This window comes from Lutra lutra, chromosome 15, assembly GCF_902655055.1.
Source record: "Lutra lutra chromosome 15, mLutLut1.2, whole genome shotgun sequence".
Lineage (NCBI taxonomy): Eukaryota > Metazoa > Chordata > Mammalia > Carnivora > Mustelidae > Lutra > Lutra lutra.
Window position 1 is genome coordinate 14,219,285 of NC_062292.1, and position 17,360 is coordinate 14,236,644.

At 45.2% G+C, this 17,360-nt stretch overlaps 1 long non-coding RNA gene across 1 annotated transcript; it reads left to right on the forward strand.

Moving 5' to 3' along the window:
• The first annotated feature begins 214 nt into the window (after window positions 1–214).
• LOC125085973 (uncharacterized) lies at window positions 215–846 on the forward strand. The gene is made up of 2 exons (XR_007123058.1): window positions 215–342; window positions 645–846. It is a non-coding gene; the product is annotated as an uncharacterized LOC125085973 (long non-coding RNA).
• The last annotated feature ends 16,514 nt before the right edge of the window (window positions 847–17,360 follow it).

A 17,360-nucleotide genomic window follows, 5' to 3' on the forward strand; every position in this document is an offset into this window, starting at 1 on the left:
CATCCTACTCTTTACAAGGATTATTTCCTTTGGGACACATTTCCCGGGAGCACCCTCTTCTCTCCCCTGTGTTACTTTTCGGGAGCAGGTGATGCAGCTGAGACCGGAAGCAGAGTTCCTCATCCCTATCCCACCTCGTAGAGATGCCAAGCATTTCTGAGGGGCATCGGAGGGTCCGGGTAAAAAGCAGAGAGGCTGAGGTGAGGGAAGAAATGGAGAACATGCTTGGAAATGAAAAGTATTCAAACATAAATTAATATAAACCCGGGGGTCATCTTGCATGCAGTCCTGGGTAAGAGAATCCACAATGTGGACGAACAAGTTAAAAAAAAGTAATCAAAGGTAAGAAAGAGGCATGTGTGAGGCATTACGGACTACAGAGGCGGTCGGGGAGGATTACCGAACAAAGTCCAGAGAGTGTAAAAAAAGATAAGAAAGGCAAAGGTAGCAAATGAAAAAGAGATTGCGCTGAAGGTTAAGAGAAATCATGGGAAAATTTTCCGAGTGCGTAAGGAACACAGGGGTCATTGAACTAGACAGCTGGATGGCGAAGACACGGGAAGGGTAATTTATTGAAAAAAGAAGTAGATGTGGCTAAAAATGTTTAAATAAAATTTTTTTTTTTTTTGCCTTGGAACTTTCAGGAAGATGGGGAACAAATGCCAGAAACAGACATACGTTTCCTAGGGGAAACCAAAGACGTATGGAAGACTCGCAAAAACATGCCCCTTGGAGAGGTGCAGAAATTCATCACAGAAAAGAGAAAAAAACCAGGAGAGACTTCATTCCAAGGAAGAACATGTGGAAACACATTTGAATAATAAATGAAAGGAACATAAAAAGTGAGCATTTGAAGAGCAAAGGGTTTTTTTTTTGGGGGGGGGGATCCCAGGAGTAAGCGATTGGTGATACCTCCTAGCTGTCTTAGGGATGATAGACTCACCTCATCCTTGCTTTGTCTCTCTTCTCCCTTCCTGTGGTCCTTCCACAAGGAAGGAACTTTCATATATTTTGAAAATCTGCTATGTGTTCAGCATTATGCTATATTTTGGGAAGTGCATAGGTGAATAAGATGATGTCTGTGGTTCCGCCTCAGAAAGTTTGTATTTCAGTGGAGCGGACCAGCTCTGTGAGCAGCTGTCGGGTCTGGCATAAGCCGTGGAAGGGTGGTGTAGGAAAAGAGACTTGGGTGGTCATTTTGGGTTGAGACCCTCGAATTCCACCTTTAGGAGGAAACGAATAACATTAATACTTGTTAGAATCCCAATAAAGAACAATGGCCCCAGAGTTTTGGGGCTTATTTGGTTTTGTAGAATGTTCAAAGGTCCACATAAATTCAGGTGTTATGGTATGGGTTATCTGGGGGGAGATATTCTAGAAGACCCTTCTATCATATTATTATGGGGTCATGTCTACAAAAGCTTGGGGAAATCTGCTCATGGATGAGACCTGGGAGTGATGAGCCCAGGGTTCTAGGACAAGGGTGAGTATTCAGCCCACAGGGAGAAAGTATAGGGTCTGAGCTGAGCATCCTTGTTTTAGGGCATCTCTCCCATTTCCACACATAGAGTGAAGGAAGCCCTAGTGGGAGCTGAAGAGCATGGAGATGTCTGAGGCAGGAACAAAGGTGGTCAGTAAGGATAATAAAACTTAAGTGTTCGACCAGGAGAGGTGGGTAATTTGATTATCCAATTCAGTGCAGTGATACGTAAGGTAATGAGACCAGTGACAAGAGATTCAGAGGTAGAACAGATCCTCCACAGTCATAGGCCGGAGACTTGAGAGGAGGAATCCAAGTGCAGAGGCAGATAAAAAGTTTAATGCCTTTGGCACCAGAATCTGGAGAGACAAAAGAAATCAGACGTTATTCAGGATTGCATAAATAGGGTTGCGAAGAAGTCAAAGGCGATTGACTCAGTTATAAAAGGGAATGGTCGGTGTTTGACCAAGGAAACCAGAGGAAATGAATGCTAAGGTCTCTCTATTCCCTGTCTGTTCCCATCCAGGTCTTCTGGTTGGTTGCCTTTGCTGCATTTCACCTTGACTATGTTTCTCTATGTTGTCCCCAGCCCTTTCTCGAAGACAGGCAGGGCTGGGGTGAGAATGGGATGTGGGGAAACGTGTACCATTTTAATCTGCCTCCAACCTTTGTGGTTGATACACTTTGCCAGGAGCGAGTTGCCCCACACTGTCTGAGAATCCTCCTCTTAGCTCCCTTTCCCACGATATAAAATAGATTCAAAAAACCAATTATTCATTTCTTCTTCTCAGTCTGTCTTCTATGACTACTAGGTCCCAGAGAATATTTTCTCAGAAAGAAATTCATTATAGTCAGGTACAACTGTATTACTAGTGGTCCAAAGGAAAGTTGCTGCGATCTTTAAATTCAAACACAAACCAGTCGCTTTATTGCCTGAAGAATCTTGCCTCTGATGGGGGAGACATGGGGGCTTAACATCTCAGTGACACAAACGGTCCAGTTTCAATTTGTTACAATGAAGTTTTCTTAACATTTATTCTCAAAACAACCATTACAAGTAAACATGCCAGAGACACATACAAGTCTGTGAAGATGTATCAGTTCAAAACATCACTCAGAAATAAATGCCTCTGGGTACCTGGGAGTCAATCAAGTTTAAAAAAAAAAAAGAAAAGAAAATGATAGGGAAAAGGGAAGTAGTTTATCTGCTTCAAGGAAGTTATCTCCTCCATCCCGTGTTTACACCTAATAATACTCCCACCAATTCAGCACTGAACTTACTTCTTTAAGGTCAAGTTGTAGAAGGGTCAGTTCACACTGGGGCCTCAGGGACAATTTCACATGGGAAATCCACTTTATACCTGCAGCGGGTGTGTGTCTTGGCTCAAAGAACAAGCTGTCTCAGGTGTGGTAGCCTCCGTGTGCTCTGTGGGAGATCTGGGGTCACTGGTTCCATATATTTGCTCTGGGTCCATCGGCCTGGCTAGAAAAGTCTTGAAAACCACCCTCTGTCCAGAAGATGAGTTTATTTTGAAATGGTTGCATGTGTGAGGGACATGTTAAGATAATTCATTTAGTTGGAGTGACAGGGAGGAGGAAATGGAAGGGAATAAAGTTTAAATGAAAGCCAGTATCTCTAGAGAATGTGAAAAATGTCAAGTTCCATGTTCAGAAGCCTTAGGGGATTTTGATGCCCGAGAGCTCCTTTTGGACTCTACCCTCCCTCACTCACCAAAGGCCCCTGGGCACAGGTCTGGAATGCGGAAGGGAAGAAAGTGATCTTCGCCTACAAGTGTAGCCCCAGGATTTCCATTTAGAAAAATAAGGTCCATTTAGAAAACAAAACAAAAGAAAAGCAAAACAAAACCAGTCATTGCTCACTGACTTGATGTAATTAATCACATGTTTATCGAGTACCTACTGCGTGCAAAGCCAGCCAGGAACCATGGTAGAAGATTCTGAGTGGTTCATACTAAGGTGCTTAGGAAGACAGATGCATAGACAAGTAACTCAAATGCTTAGATGGCTAGAATCGTGAATATAATAAAAAAATGGAATGAAAAATCATGTCTCTGATTGTGGTTTATTTATCCTCTCTCGTGCCATAGCTGTACCCCCAAATCAGGGAGTCAGTGTAGGGCAAACAGCCCCGTCCTCCGCCACGTACACAGTAGGGCGATGCGGGAACGCAACTGGCTTTGAGGGCTGGAAGAAATCATTCTTATTGATTATGGTCATGTGGCGTATTTACCCATTGTGCAAATTAGCCTTTAAGTCCTGCGGCAAGATCTCAGAGGTCATTCTGCCTTTAGAAACGAACTCCGAGCCGTGAGGCTCTGTTCTATATTTTGAACCTTGAGGGCAGTTTCACAGCCTTCCCTGGGAGTCTATTCTCGTCTGGAACATTTTCATCTTAAGGAAATTCTTTATGTATGGTTGAAGTCGCTCAGACAACCAGTGAATTTTGCCCCTGTTTCCAGATCCAAGAGCTTAGGCTACCCCCTTCTTTACCCTAGCAAATGGGGAATCCTTTCCCAGACATGCAGCCTTTTTGAAATTACAAATAAGTCGATAACTACAGGACTGACCCAATTACTGGTGCGTGAACCGGGTTGAGAATGAGCCACGGCCTCATATGGAAACCCGGGGCTGGTGTCAGGGAGGCCAATGCAATGGCAGGATCTCAGGTACAGGGAAATGAAAAGCAATAGACTAGGCCGTGTGCTGGGCCGATCTGGAAGTCGGCGGGGTGGAACGGCCTGGGCGAGCCTCCTTGTCATGCCTCCAATGGCCCTTTTCAGAGTGTGAGCAGACCTTACAAAGAGCCACTGACCTCGCCTTTCAGATGACTAGCAGCTCACCATGATAACCAACCCCACGGGGATTTCTTTACAGTGATGTATGGTAAAGGTCAGTCTGAATCAGGAAGGCGTCTGGAATGGAGGAGGAGTTTAAGAAATGCACTTCTATTACTTATGAGGGCAGATGACGACTCAAACACATGGACCGAGTCTTACGCAGTAGTGAAAGGACCCTCTTTCATGAAACAACCAGAGGGATGTATAAAGAGCATCTCATCAGCCATTTTATGTAAACGATGCTTGTCAGGATGCGGGAGAAGACTGTGAAGATATTTTACTCTCTCAAATGTGGTAGATAGCCCCCTGAAATATTTAAACTTGCAATTTGTCCTAGTTTATGAGGCATGAATTGGCTTAAATAAAGGTAAATGTTTTGCCTAGCCGGTTAGAAGAATCACAAATTCTAAATTAGGGAGCTCGGATTAATGTGGTAGCCTTGTTTTCATGTTAAAATTCTGACTAGATTCATACAACTCTGAACTATAGAGCCTACTGAATGGATACTTATGTGATGGGAACTGGACTGACATTTTGAAGCAAACATTTATCAAATCCATTTCTAGAGTAACGTTAAATGCAGGGAGAACCCAGTGCTTTTGAGACCTTTCCCAGAACCCCTTTCGTTCCCTTCCCTCCTTGTCAAAATCAGAAATACAGCCACCATCTGACTTTGGTATCGCTGATATGACCCCCTCTTTTTCCAGGCATACAGGCTAGACACCTGAGAACTTTATTATTCACCCCGTACCCTGCTCTCCCACCTGCACAACAACGCCTGTTGGTTCCTCTGATATGTGTCTTATCAGATCTTTTCCCTCCACCTTCTTGGAACCTTCCTTACCTCCTGCCTGGCCTGTCCTAGCAGCTCACTGACACCTCCGCGCTCTCTGTTTCTGCTTCCTCTGATTTCATTCTACTCACTATCAACTAATTAACTTCCCTACAGCGTGACTTCGATCATATCTCTTCTGCTTATAAATGTTCAGTGGCTCAAGATTACCTACCAAATACAGCACAAACCTCTCAGCCTGGAGATCTCAGCGTCCCGTCCAGCCATCCTTCTGCTCCCTCTAAGTGCCCTCCACTCCAGCCAAGGTGGCCTCCTTGCCAATGTGCAAGCTCATTGTGCCTTTTTCCATTGCGGCCCTTTTGCTAATGATCGGCCTCTGGGTTTGGCCCCCACACGCAAAGCTTTCCTTTTAAGTCCAACCCACATTCATTTATTCACTTGCCCATTTACTCAACCGCGTTCATCTGGCAAACCTTTACCAAGTACCCACCAAACGCTGGGTGCCACCTCCGGAAAGCATGCCCTGATATCCCCAGCTGGAAATAGCCTGTTTCCTCTCCCTGATCTTTCGGTGCACAATACCACTCGGAGAAGGTTTCTCATGGGCTGCAAGGCAAGTCCTGGCTCTGCCATCTGGACCATCTACACCTCTGTTCCCCTATCTGTGAACTACTAGTGCCTCCCTCATGTGGTAGTTGGGTTGTGGGGATTAAATGTGATGATGAAAACACCGTGCTCTGCATAGTGTCAGTGCCCTTGGGGTAAGCTGTTAGGGTCCTTACCATTATTCTTTACTGTGTTATTATACCTCATTTCATTCTCTCTCTCTTTTTTTCAAAAAAAGATTTATTTATTTATTTATTTATTTGACAGACAGAGATCACAAGTAGGCAGAGAGGCAGGCGGGGGAGGGGGAGAGGCAGGCTCCCCGCTGAGCGGAGAGCCCGATGTGGTGCTCGATCCCAGGACCCTGAGATCATGACCTGAACCAAAGGCACTTGGCTTAACCCACTGAGCTACCCAGGAGCCCCACATTTCATTCTCTTTGAGACAAGGGCTGTGACTTAGGAACCTCTGTATCCTCTCTAGAACCTTTCAGGGAGTGTTTGCTTTCATCGTCTGATCTGGTTCTTTTAGTTGCAAGACATAGAGAGCCTCTTCTGTTACCTCATGGAAGGAGGGTTGATTTGAAGTGTTTAGACTGGACCTGAGGACTCATCACATTCCTGACAGTTCTTCCTCTCTGTCTGTCAGTTTCTCTCTCTACACCTCTTCTCTTCTCTCTTCCCCGCGAATGGCTTCTGCTGCTGACTTAGAGTCAGGACCTACTACAGAATATTCTATGTCCATTGTGAAATATATATGCGGGGGGGGGGGGGGGTCCCTTGTTCAAAAAGGAGAAAAAAGGTGTCGTTAGATGCGAACTAAGCTAGAAAGCTTCCCCTTTCTTCGGAGGCCCCTTCTCTCCTTTCTCTGTGTCTTTCTGTCTCCGTCAACACGGGGTTTCCTATCTGCTGTTTAGGCACTGGCCTCCCTCAGGCAAGGAGACACTCGCAGGGCCGCGCACACACTACCAGTGCCTAGGGACCCGGGCCTGCACCTGCACCCGCAACTGGGCTCTCCTTCCCTACCATCCACCAGATGGGAGCACTGCCACCGAGGGAGGGGTGAACTTGAGCCAGGGGTCACCCCTTCCCCGGATCCCAGCCCCCAACCCAAGGCAGAGAGGCGATCCCCAAGGCCCGGGGGTACTGCAGCCTCTGCCCGCGATGATGTCAGAAGCACCTGGGTCAGGGGAGGCCGAGAGATTTGCTCCACCAGATCACCCGCCAGACGAGTCACGGTGTGCCCGCCTGGGGCAGGGACACCTCTCACCACACCCCATTTCTAGATGCTGCAGGGCATAGGCGCCTGGCCCTCTCCAGCCCATGCTCAGTTCCCTGCTGGCATTGTGGGGAGGAGGGAGGAAAGAGATGGTGGGACGGGGAGGGGAAGCAGGTCTGAGAACTCAGGCCAGGGAGGCAGCCGCGGGAAGGAGAACTGTACGAGAGAGAGGGGAGCGCCTGGTACCTGACCCAGGGTCCCACCCACTTCACAGCCAAACCCAAACTGAAACATAACGTTCAGCACTAAATCCAAGCATGGGGCCCTGGGTGACCCCTGGCAGCCCGCCCACGAAGCTGGCCCTTTCAAAGCCACCCATACTGAGAAGCATAGCTCTAGAGTACGACTTTTCTGGGTTGTATCTTCTACTGCTAACTGGTGTATCGTTTCAGTTTCCAAAAATTAAGTTACCAAAAAAAAAAAAAAGGGGGGGGGGCGCCTGGGTGGCTCAGTGGGTTAAAGCCTCTGCTTCCGGCTCAGGTCATGATCCCAGTGTTCTGGGATCGAGCCCCGCATCGGGCTCTCTGCTCAGCGGGGAGCCTGCTTTCCTTCCTCTCTCTCTGCCTGCCTCTCTGCCTACTTGTGATCTCTGGCTGTCAAATAAATAAATAAAATCTTTAAAAAAAAAAATCTGACTGCCCTCACTCTTTTCTCTGAAAAACAAAAACAAAAACAAGAATCCACATAGTTCATTCATCAGTTGCTGTCTAGCCAATAAACTGCTTGCTTTTGGGTCAAGTGGCCCTTCGGGGTCCAATCATTTGGAGCCTGCGGGGCAAAGTCGTGTCGCTGAAAACGTGGTTTCATGGCACTGTGGGAAGGAAGCAATGATGAACGTCATCAGTTTGGGGCTCAGCAAATATACTGAATTTCGAGTGAAATAATTTGAGGTTTTAAGTTAACAATTTCAACGGAAACCCCTAGTCAGAAATATTTTCTTGCCAAAGTTATGGTTACACTTTACATATGGAAGGACTAAATGTTTTGTTAAGATCTACATTGTTTTCAGAAATGGAGGTTGGGTGCCATACATCTGTCTAAATCAATGGGGTTTTAGATCATGTACAATCATGGCTCTGTAGAACATACTTTAGAAATTATCGTGTTCAAATCATATCATTTTATAAATGCAGAATGCATGAATTAGGTTAGAACAAAATAGGGCGATTACAGTATAATACCAAAGCCAGAAAGAGTAAAGAGACAACCTCTATAAAACTCCCAAAACAAAACAAAACACCCCCCCCCAAAAAAACCCACTACACACATATCTCTGTGTCAAAATTAAAGAGAATTTAAAAATCTAACAAGAGTACCTAAAACTCATAAATAAAAGACTTAATATCATTAATACACAAAGCACTCAAATCAATAAGGAAAAAATCAATAGGAAAATTGACAACAAGCATGAGTAGACAACACAAAAGAGTACAAATTGCCATAATATGTTCAGCTTCACTATTAAAAAGGAAATTACAGTGACGACAGATACAGTTTTTCTCCAGATTGTCAAAGATGCAAAAGAATGATAAAACCCAGGGAAACAGGAACATTCATATGTTTAGGAAGATAGTTTAGAAAACCTTTTGAAGGTTAGTTTGATGATATTGATCAAAAAGTGAAAGAAATAAGAGTTCTGAGTCCTAAATTTTTACTTCCAGATTTGACTCAAAAAGGCACTTGTGTATGTGGACAACGGAATATGTACAGAATGTACCATGACAATATCATTTGTAAAGGTGACAAATTTGAAATATCCAATAACCAATAGAAGAAAAGTTAAGTAAATTTATGATATTTTTGGGCCATTCGATGAAATATTATGTAGCCAATACAAAGAATAAGGGAAGATCTATATGCATCTACACAGAAATATGTCCAAGTTATATTGTTAAATGGAAAAAAAGTCTTAATTATGAACCCTTTTATGTAAAAACATCTATATAGCATTATACATATTTGTTACTTAATACCTATTAAACATTGTGTATAACATAAAATAATGATATAATACAATTTTAGAAGATAGCCTGTATTCTGCCTCTGTTTATGGGCATGTAGAAGGAATGGTATCCAAGACCCTCTCTCTGCAGTGGCCCCACTGGGCAAAGACATGTTATTCCTGCTCTTAAAGAGCTCACAGTCCAGGAGACGGATGAAATTAGCTGCAAAGAATAAAAAGGATAACATAGAGTGTTGTGGGGTACTTGTTGGTTCTGAAGCATTTTCATGTTCCTAGAAACCTTGAGAAGTAGATTTGATCCCCGTTTCTCAGAAGACCTACCTGAGACTGCCTAGAAACACAAGGTGGGGCTATGTACGTGACCATCATTTCCCTGTAGTCCTTCGACAACCAGAATTTCACAATGTCCACGCCCACCTGTTCCTTGCAGCAGAGGCCCATCCCCACTTCTGACATTAAAAAAGTAAGTCAATGAAATAAAAATAACCTAAACATATTCTGATTACATATATAAAAATTTGCAAAAATGTTAGAATTCTATTTTCTCTCTGTTGTAACTTCACAGTTTGTTGTTGTTGTTTTGTTTTTGTTTTGTATTTCACTCAATATTTACAGCGACAAGATTATTTGAGATGTCCTGGATACCAGGCCTTGTTTGGTCACTTGCTCCTCATGGTGCTCTGGGCATGCCCAGTGATAAAAGTATCCCTAACAGACCTGCTTTGTCTCCCTCCAGATGAAACAAAGTATGGGTGATCCCTTTGAACCCAATAAAATAATGAAGATGACAAGTTGCTCCTCCACACGACTTGAATCTGAGCTCTTTTTTTTTTTTTTTTTTACCCCCATCTCTCTGATTGAAGCATCATCACACAGACTCTGGAAACAAGGTCATTTTCTCTCTAAGAAGCAGCTCACGTGCCTCTCCCTGCAACATATGGGGATCTTTCTTTGGAGAGGTTGCCTGGCCAGGTGAACAGCTGTTGCTGGGTGCCCTTATGAATAAGTGGCAATAACTCTGATAGAGGGAGCTTAGGAAGACAGCTTAACTACTTTACTGGGAGAGGAGGGTTGTTTTGGTTTTTCCTTAGCTTACGCCACCCCTGGATTTATTTCCCCTGCTTTTGTGTATTTGGCCATAATGTAAGTTGGCGTTCACTTAGAAAAACGCTCTTTGGGAACTCTAGCTATTGTCACTTGACAAAAATATAAGTGGTCTGGCAAAATGCGCAGAGAAGCAGATTTTTGTGAAAAATAAGTAGATGGGTAAACATCAGTATGTATCAAATGCCTTAAATTATGTCCATACTTTGTCCCCGTTATTCCATTGTGAGGGGTTTATCTGGCAGATAATATTGAGTAAAACTGTGAAAATATTATTTTTAAGGAGGTTTATTACAGTGTTATGGGTAATGGTAAAAATAAAAAATGATTTCATTGTCCAATAATAGGGCATTGGTTCGATAAATGAAAGCACATCTACACAATAAAATATATGCAAGTGTTAAAAATGATGTGGCAGATGTGTGTTCATTCACACACATGCACATACACAAATACACGGAGAGGCATTTTGTTGTTAAAATTGGGTTATCAAACAATATGTGTAGTAAAATCTCATTTCGTTTTAAAATCTCTATCTTCATTTCTATATGAAGTCTGGAAGATTATATACCAACATGTGAACAGTGATTATCCTTGAATGATGATGTAGGATAAACACATACATACACACAGTAGAAAAAAATATATATCTATACATATCTCCTGAATTTTACCAAATGACCATATATTACTACCACGCTTAAGAAATAAACATGTAGGTGGGGCACCTGGGTGGCTCAGTGGGTTAAAGCCTCTGCCTTCAGCTCAGGTCATGATTTCAGGGTCCTGGGATTGAGCCCCACATCGGGCTCTTTGCTCAGCAGGGAGCCTGCTTCCCCCTCTCTCTCTGCCTACTTGTGCTCTTTCTCTGTGTGTCAAATAAATAAATAAAATCTTTTTTAAAAAGTTCGAATAATTTCTTTAAAAAAAAAAAAAAGAAAGAAACATGTAGGGTCACCTGGGTGGCTCAGTCGGTTAAGCATCTGACTCTCGATTTCGGCTCAGGTCCTGCTGTCAGGGTTGTGAGACTGAATCCGGCTTTGCGCTGGGCGTGGAGCCCGCTTAAGATTCTCTCTATCCCTCTGCCCCTCCCCCACTTGGAAAATAAAAAGAAAAAGAAGGAAAAAGAAAACATGTATTTTTTTCTTTAAATATGGAATTATGAGATTCTATTTTTTCCCCATAAAGATCGAATATATAAATAGAGAAGAATCTCTACTCACTGCACCAAGAACTCTGCTGAGGAGAGATCGTTAACAAAGACCTTAGGTCTCCCAGGAACTAACGGTTCTGGAAGGGAATCTGCAGACTTTTCGGAGCTTTGCCATCACTTTCAGCAGTTTCCTGAGTCCTGGACCTCTGATCTGTCTCTGACAGATTTTGCTCTCTTTCTGATCTCTAGACAAGGGCATTTACACACACACTCATTGAAGGTTTACTCCACTGTGCCATAAGAGCTGACTTCTCTGTCTCTCCCGGAGACTGGGAGCTTCTTGTGGGCAGGCACCTGCCGGTGGCGGTGGAGCCGGTGGGGTCTCTGTACATGTTGGGGAATGAATGCTCTGACAGACAGACAGGTGGTAATGAGGTATGTTTGTTAGAGCTTCACGGACGGAGAGAAATCAATGGGGGAAAGTGTGGAATGGATTATGGAGAAGATGGTATTTGACATGACTTGGAAGGAGGTATCCAGACAAGAATACAAAGGGGAAGGCTACCAATCCCAGTTCCAGCAGGGGGAAGAACAGGGGGGCCGGCTGACCTGGTGGGCTTTGCACTGAGGGGTTTCCCGGACTTGGGCCTTTCAGTGTTGAAACCCTCACCATCCTCAGCAAACCGGGAATGACTGCAGACTGACTGGCTACTCAGGGGACCCGTATAATCAAAGGCAGGAAAATAGAAAAGCCAAGTTGAGAGACGTGCGCCATCCAGTGTGGCTTCAGCACAGGGAAACTGTGGATGGCAAGGCCAGGAAGGCTCCACCCGGCCTCCTGGGAGAGGCCCTGGAATGCCAGAGCGAGCCTGTATACTTCCTTTTGCGTGAGTAGTAAGACCAAAGACACTTTAATTCCCAAGGTTTGACTCCTCTAGCCCACATTAAACCGCTCTCTCTCTCTCTTTTTCTCTCCAAAATCTCTCCTCAAAAGCACTGTTACACTTTTGGCTCTTTTGTCTTGACATGGATTTTGTCCCCTTATAAAGCACACCTCGAGTTTTCAAACGTAGTAATCCAATGCCAGTGAGAACGGCCTTCCCTCGCTAGAGGGAAGACACATCACAGCTGGTGGGGACAGACTCCTCTGAGCCATCCGTTTTCACCCCCAGCCCCTCTGTGACTGGCGACGTGTAGGAGACGACTCACTCGCTGGCTGGGATTCAGGACATGGTGGGCAGCATCTAGAGAGCAGAGCAGAGGTGGGAGGCTCCTGGGGAGTGAGAGCTGGTGACCCCGGCCTCCTCCGCACCGTGCTGCTGAGCGGGGAGCCCCCACGCTACTTCTGGAACATCGGATGAGAGCGAGGCTGTTTCGGCATCGGGGTCTACACAGAAGGCTGTTGCCATCCGCATCCTGGTCTCTCTGTCTGTGCACCATAAAAACTGACAAAAGGGGCCTCGCTGCTGAGTTTCAGACTGAATGTTTAATGCAATTAATGCATATTTCATAGCACAGGAACTGCCAGAGCTTTGCGGGGCCGTCCTCCCCGGCTGAGTTATTTACACAGCCATTTTGAGCCCAGTCACAGAGGAAGTTGACAAACGAGTATCTGTGCAACACGTCTGGTCTTTTCCCATGCAGATCAGGGCCTCCCAGCTTTAGAAAGTCCCTGAGCGGCATCTCAAACTCACCCCACTTAGTTGGGTGAATAGATTTTCCCTTGGAAAAAAACCCTTGCCTTACATCCGTTCCCTTTTCTCTCCTCCCAAGCCCCAAGAAAAAGTACAGGAAAGGGGTTTTATGCTAACACTATCACGCCCTGAAATGAATCTTCGTGATTTCTCTCATTACAAAATCCCTAAAAATGAAGAGAGCGAGCTGTCCCCCTGGTCAGTGACTTTGTTAATTCGTTGATCGGTTCTGACAGTCCTGTGCAAGGCAGCTCTGCCCCTAGGATCGTTTGACACAGATCAGGGGCTCCTCAGCTCACCTGCTCATCACGGGTGATGGATTTGGCAGGTTTTCAGGTCCCCGTGATACAGAGCTCTGCACTAGGAGAGCCAAACCGGGACTCTGAAGGTAGCGTTCAACACGAGAGGGCTGTCGGCTGACTCACATCTCGCGCCGTTTTTCACTGACTAGGCACGAATCCAGCCCTTTGAGTCTGAGCTGTTACCTTCGATGAAACATCAAGAAGCTTCAGGTGTACTCTTCGTGCAACTGTCGTGTCCCTGACAAGTGGTAGAGAATCGTTTCTTCAGATAAACGAGGTCCTGTGTTTCCAGTGACTCATCGAGAGACATTGCAGGTCCCTCTTTCTTTAACATGTGAACTTTTTGCTGCCTCCCTGTCCCCTCTCCCCAGTCACTTTGCCAAATACTTAAGTAACAGATAAAGAAACACATCTTGAAAAGAGCAGTTGAAAGGAACGCTAAAACAAATCCTTTTCCAATGGCTGAATATTTGCCCTTAAGGTATCTATTTTGTCCCTGCGGATTTTTATATGCCAAGTTTTCCTAACTAGAGGTCCATCTACCATAGAGTTCCTGAGTAAATCAAAAGAGCTGGCTGTGTTTCGTTTTTGTTTTTGTTTTTAATGAATGTACAAAGCTAAATCCCGCAAATTTGATTTTCGTGATGAACAGATTCTTAAAAGTACAGTTGGATGTCGTAAGCTCTCCTTTATCTACCACGTTTGGTTCTGAGGTCCTGCCATGAGAGAAAGCTGTGGAAAGGGAGGATTGCAGAAAGATTCAGGTCTCAGAGTCAAAAACTTAGTTCAGCTACGACACGCACACACTGCAAGGGAAAGGTTATGCAGCATTTTCGGCCAATGAGAGGATTGACTTAGATGAGAGATGAGAAGGGCTGAGGATAGTGATGGGAGGCACTATCTTGGCTGTGACTTCGGACTGGGAAGCCCTTCTGGCCTGGGTTTGATGGTCTGCCTCACCTTCTACCAGCTGTGGGACTTTGAGCTGCCTGTTTTCACCAAGCCTTCCTTTTCCTAACTGTAAAATGGGTATTTAAGAAAAAAAAAAAAAAACTATAATGCCCTTACAAAGGTTAGATAATGCACATAAGCCACTTGGCCTGGAGCCCAGTCATCGCACCATCCACTAGCTATTAGCTTAATCAGGGAGGACTGGGAGTCTCTTCTTGGTGACATAAGACATTATCATCCCGATTTTGCAAAGAGAACATTGGAACCCAGGGAGATCCTAGGAGGCCTTGCCAATCATTTAGTGAGGGACACAGGAATAAAGTCCAGTGAGTTCCAAGAACTCAAACATTGCAGTCCTTTACCTCGTCCCTCAGACATGGGGCAACATGGCATAAAATGGAAGCCCTCCCTTCCTTCCCCTGCACCCACTTATTCGGCCTGAACTCATGGGGGCTGGAGGGGGAAGCAGATGTCAGTCTGGGGTGTCCCTAGACGACAGGCCTCTGAGCACTAGGTTACTCCTCTCTCTTCTTTAACGCAGACAGGATGCTGAAATGGTAACGGTTTCCGGTTACTGAGAGCTTGCTTTTTCCTGGGATTTTGCTAAACATTTTACTCACATGACTGCTGACCTCTGTGGATTTTATAAATGACAGAGTAGGCTCAGAGAGGTAGAGGGACCCATTCAAGGAAGATAGCAAGTCGTCACGTCATGCCTGAAATCAATTAGTTAAGTCAGTCTGACTCCAAGTAGGACTTTAAATCACTTCACCATGTGGTGAGTCAAGTTCAGGTTTAAGGTTCCCTCGCACAAAAATAACCAAACAGGACTGATCATCAGAATTGCCCGAGGTGCTTATAATATAATGCAGATTCCTAGGTACCATTCTGGGAGATTGATTGAGTAGTCTAGGGGAGACCAAAAATCTGTATTTTTTAAATCCTCAGTTGAGCCTTGGAATCAGCCAGGTGTGGGAAAGTCACCTGCTCAGCTGCCCTCCAGTGTCCGACCTTGTAGATGGCTTAATTCATTCCTTCCTTGTCCTTTGAAGCCATTTTTATTTCTGGTGCTTTCTTCACCTTCAGGCTCAGTGTTTCAGTCCACGCATCAAATATTCATGGAATGCCTACCGTGAGCAGGACACACTTGCTCTAAGAGACCAATAACTTATGGCCCCTGGGATAGCTGTGTTCACAGCCCAGAGGTAGGTGTGTATGCAAGCTTCTGGAAGCATGTTTCTTTGTAAAGGTTCTAAGTTTTTTTCACGTACTGTTGTGCTACCTGTTGACCCAGAATTCAAGGACCAGTCTCCTCTATCTGTGTTTTCACAACACCCAATACAAATTAATGACACCTAGTACCTGACCCGGTTGGTAAAAATGGTTGTTAGCATGGCCTTGAACAAAAAGGAAAATGCGTCTGCAGGAGTTAAGCAGTCCCTAGTTGGGGATCTCTGGCCCATGGAGGTTCTTACCTGAGTTTTCCCATCTCTTAATATACAGCAACCCCGCCTTCTTCTTCCTAATTATCCCCTCCAACCCCATCCCATATGTAGACCCCGTGAATTTGGACGGAGGCTGGGAAAGTGGCTGACGAGCAGTGTGACACTGCAGTGACTCTGACCTCTATCTCCGTGTTAGCATCAGTTGGGGGGGGGGGAGTCCTAAATCATAGCAATGCTCAAATCCCCTGAAATCCAGTGAAATAAAACTCTGCAGGTGGGATATGGGCAAGTCTTTTGTTATTTATTTATTTATTTATTTATTTGAGTGGAAGGGGCAGAAAGAGAGGGACTCTTAAACCAGATCCACCCCTAGTGCAGAGCCTGATGCAGGGCTCGATCTCACAACTCTGGGATCACGACCTGAACTGAAATCCAGAGTTGGATGCCTAAGTTTTTTTTGTTTTGTTTTGTTTTGTTTGTTTTTAAAGACCATTGAGAAGCGCTGATGTAGCAGAGGAGAACTGGACTAGGAATTGGGAGGATATCTGTCATCACCTGTAGCCTGTGACCATTTACACATGGCTGTCCCAGGCTGAGCTCAGCTCCCCAAAGCCTGTCCAAGGAGGAGGTGGAATTAGATTTCTCACAGACTCGTCTCTGTCTTTTCAGCTATTGCTTTCTAAGTTTTAATGGTCTGGGGTCAGCTCAGATGAAGAGGGAGGGTTGGGTAGGGAATACCAGCAGAGACCTTGTTTCTTTATAAGGGCCAGACGCACACAGGGAGGCAGACAGCAAGAGGGAAAGGACGGGAGCTGGATGCTAATTGGAAAGGATAAGGGACATGTCGAGTTGTCCGTTTCACTCGCGGGGACCTGGTCTGTGAGTGTGGGAGCAACACTGGTGGATCATAGGAAGGATCTTGGGCCTGCCAGCGCCTGTCCTCTCTCGTGTCTGTCTATCTGTCGGCATGCTATCCCGTGGCAGAGGGCCTCTGTTTGTTTTCTTAAGACGATGAAGTCTTTCTAAGTCTCCCTCAGCAGAGCCTGTGATTGAAAGTGACAATTGAAGTCTACCCTGTTTAAAAGCTGCCACTTTGTATTACCAGAAGGATCAGCTCAGGTTGGAGGATATTGAACTGATCACAGAGAAACTGGATCACAGAGAAATGAACAGGCATACGGGGCCAGGGCAGGGGTAGGAAGTACAGAAAAGTTGGAGAAGAAGTAACACGGCTCCACTGTTCGTTTAGAAGGCAGCTCCAAACAGGTCAAACCCAAAGCCCTCATCCAAAAGGGCAAAGTGAAATGGAAGACTAAGCGACGAGGAGGTGACTTTGGGTGGTATGAAGAGCTGACCCGGGGGACCGCAGAGCTGAGGGGCGGAGGCCTGTGACCATCTGTCCGCTGCTGATTCAGAGCTCAGCCCTCAACACAATTCAAAACAAAGTATTCTCAATATCTTCCCACCCCTCCTTCTCACACACGAAGACCTATCTTTCCATAGATGCAGTTTCTTCCTTTCTTCTCCATTCTTGAGCCAAAACTGCCGTAAGACATTTGCAGGCTGCCTACTATGAGACAGGCATCATCCTCAGCACTAGGGACACAGAGATGAATGATTGGTACTCTTCCAAGGATTCTAAGGACTCCAAGAGACAGAATGGTGACCAAGACGTAGAGTTGCATGTGACCTGTGCTAAGGGCAGAGAGCTTGGGGGGTTGGGGGCCTAGAGC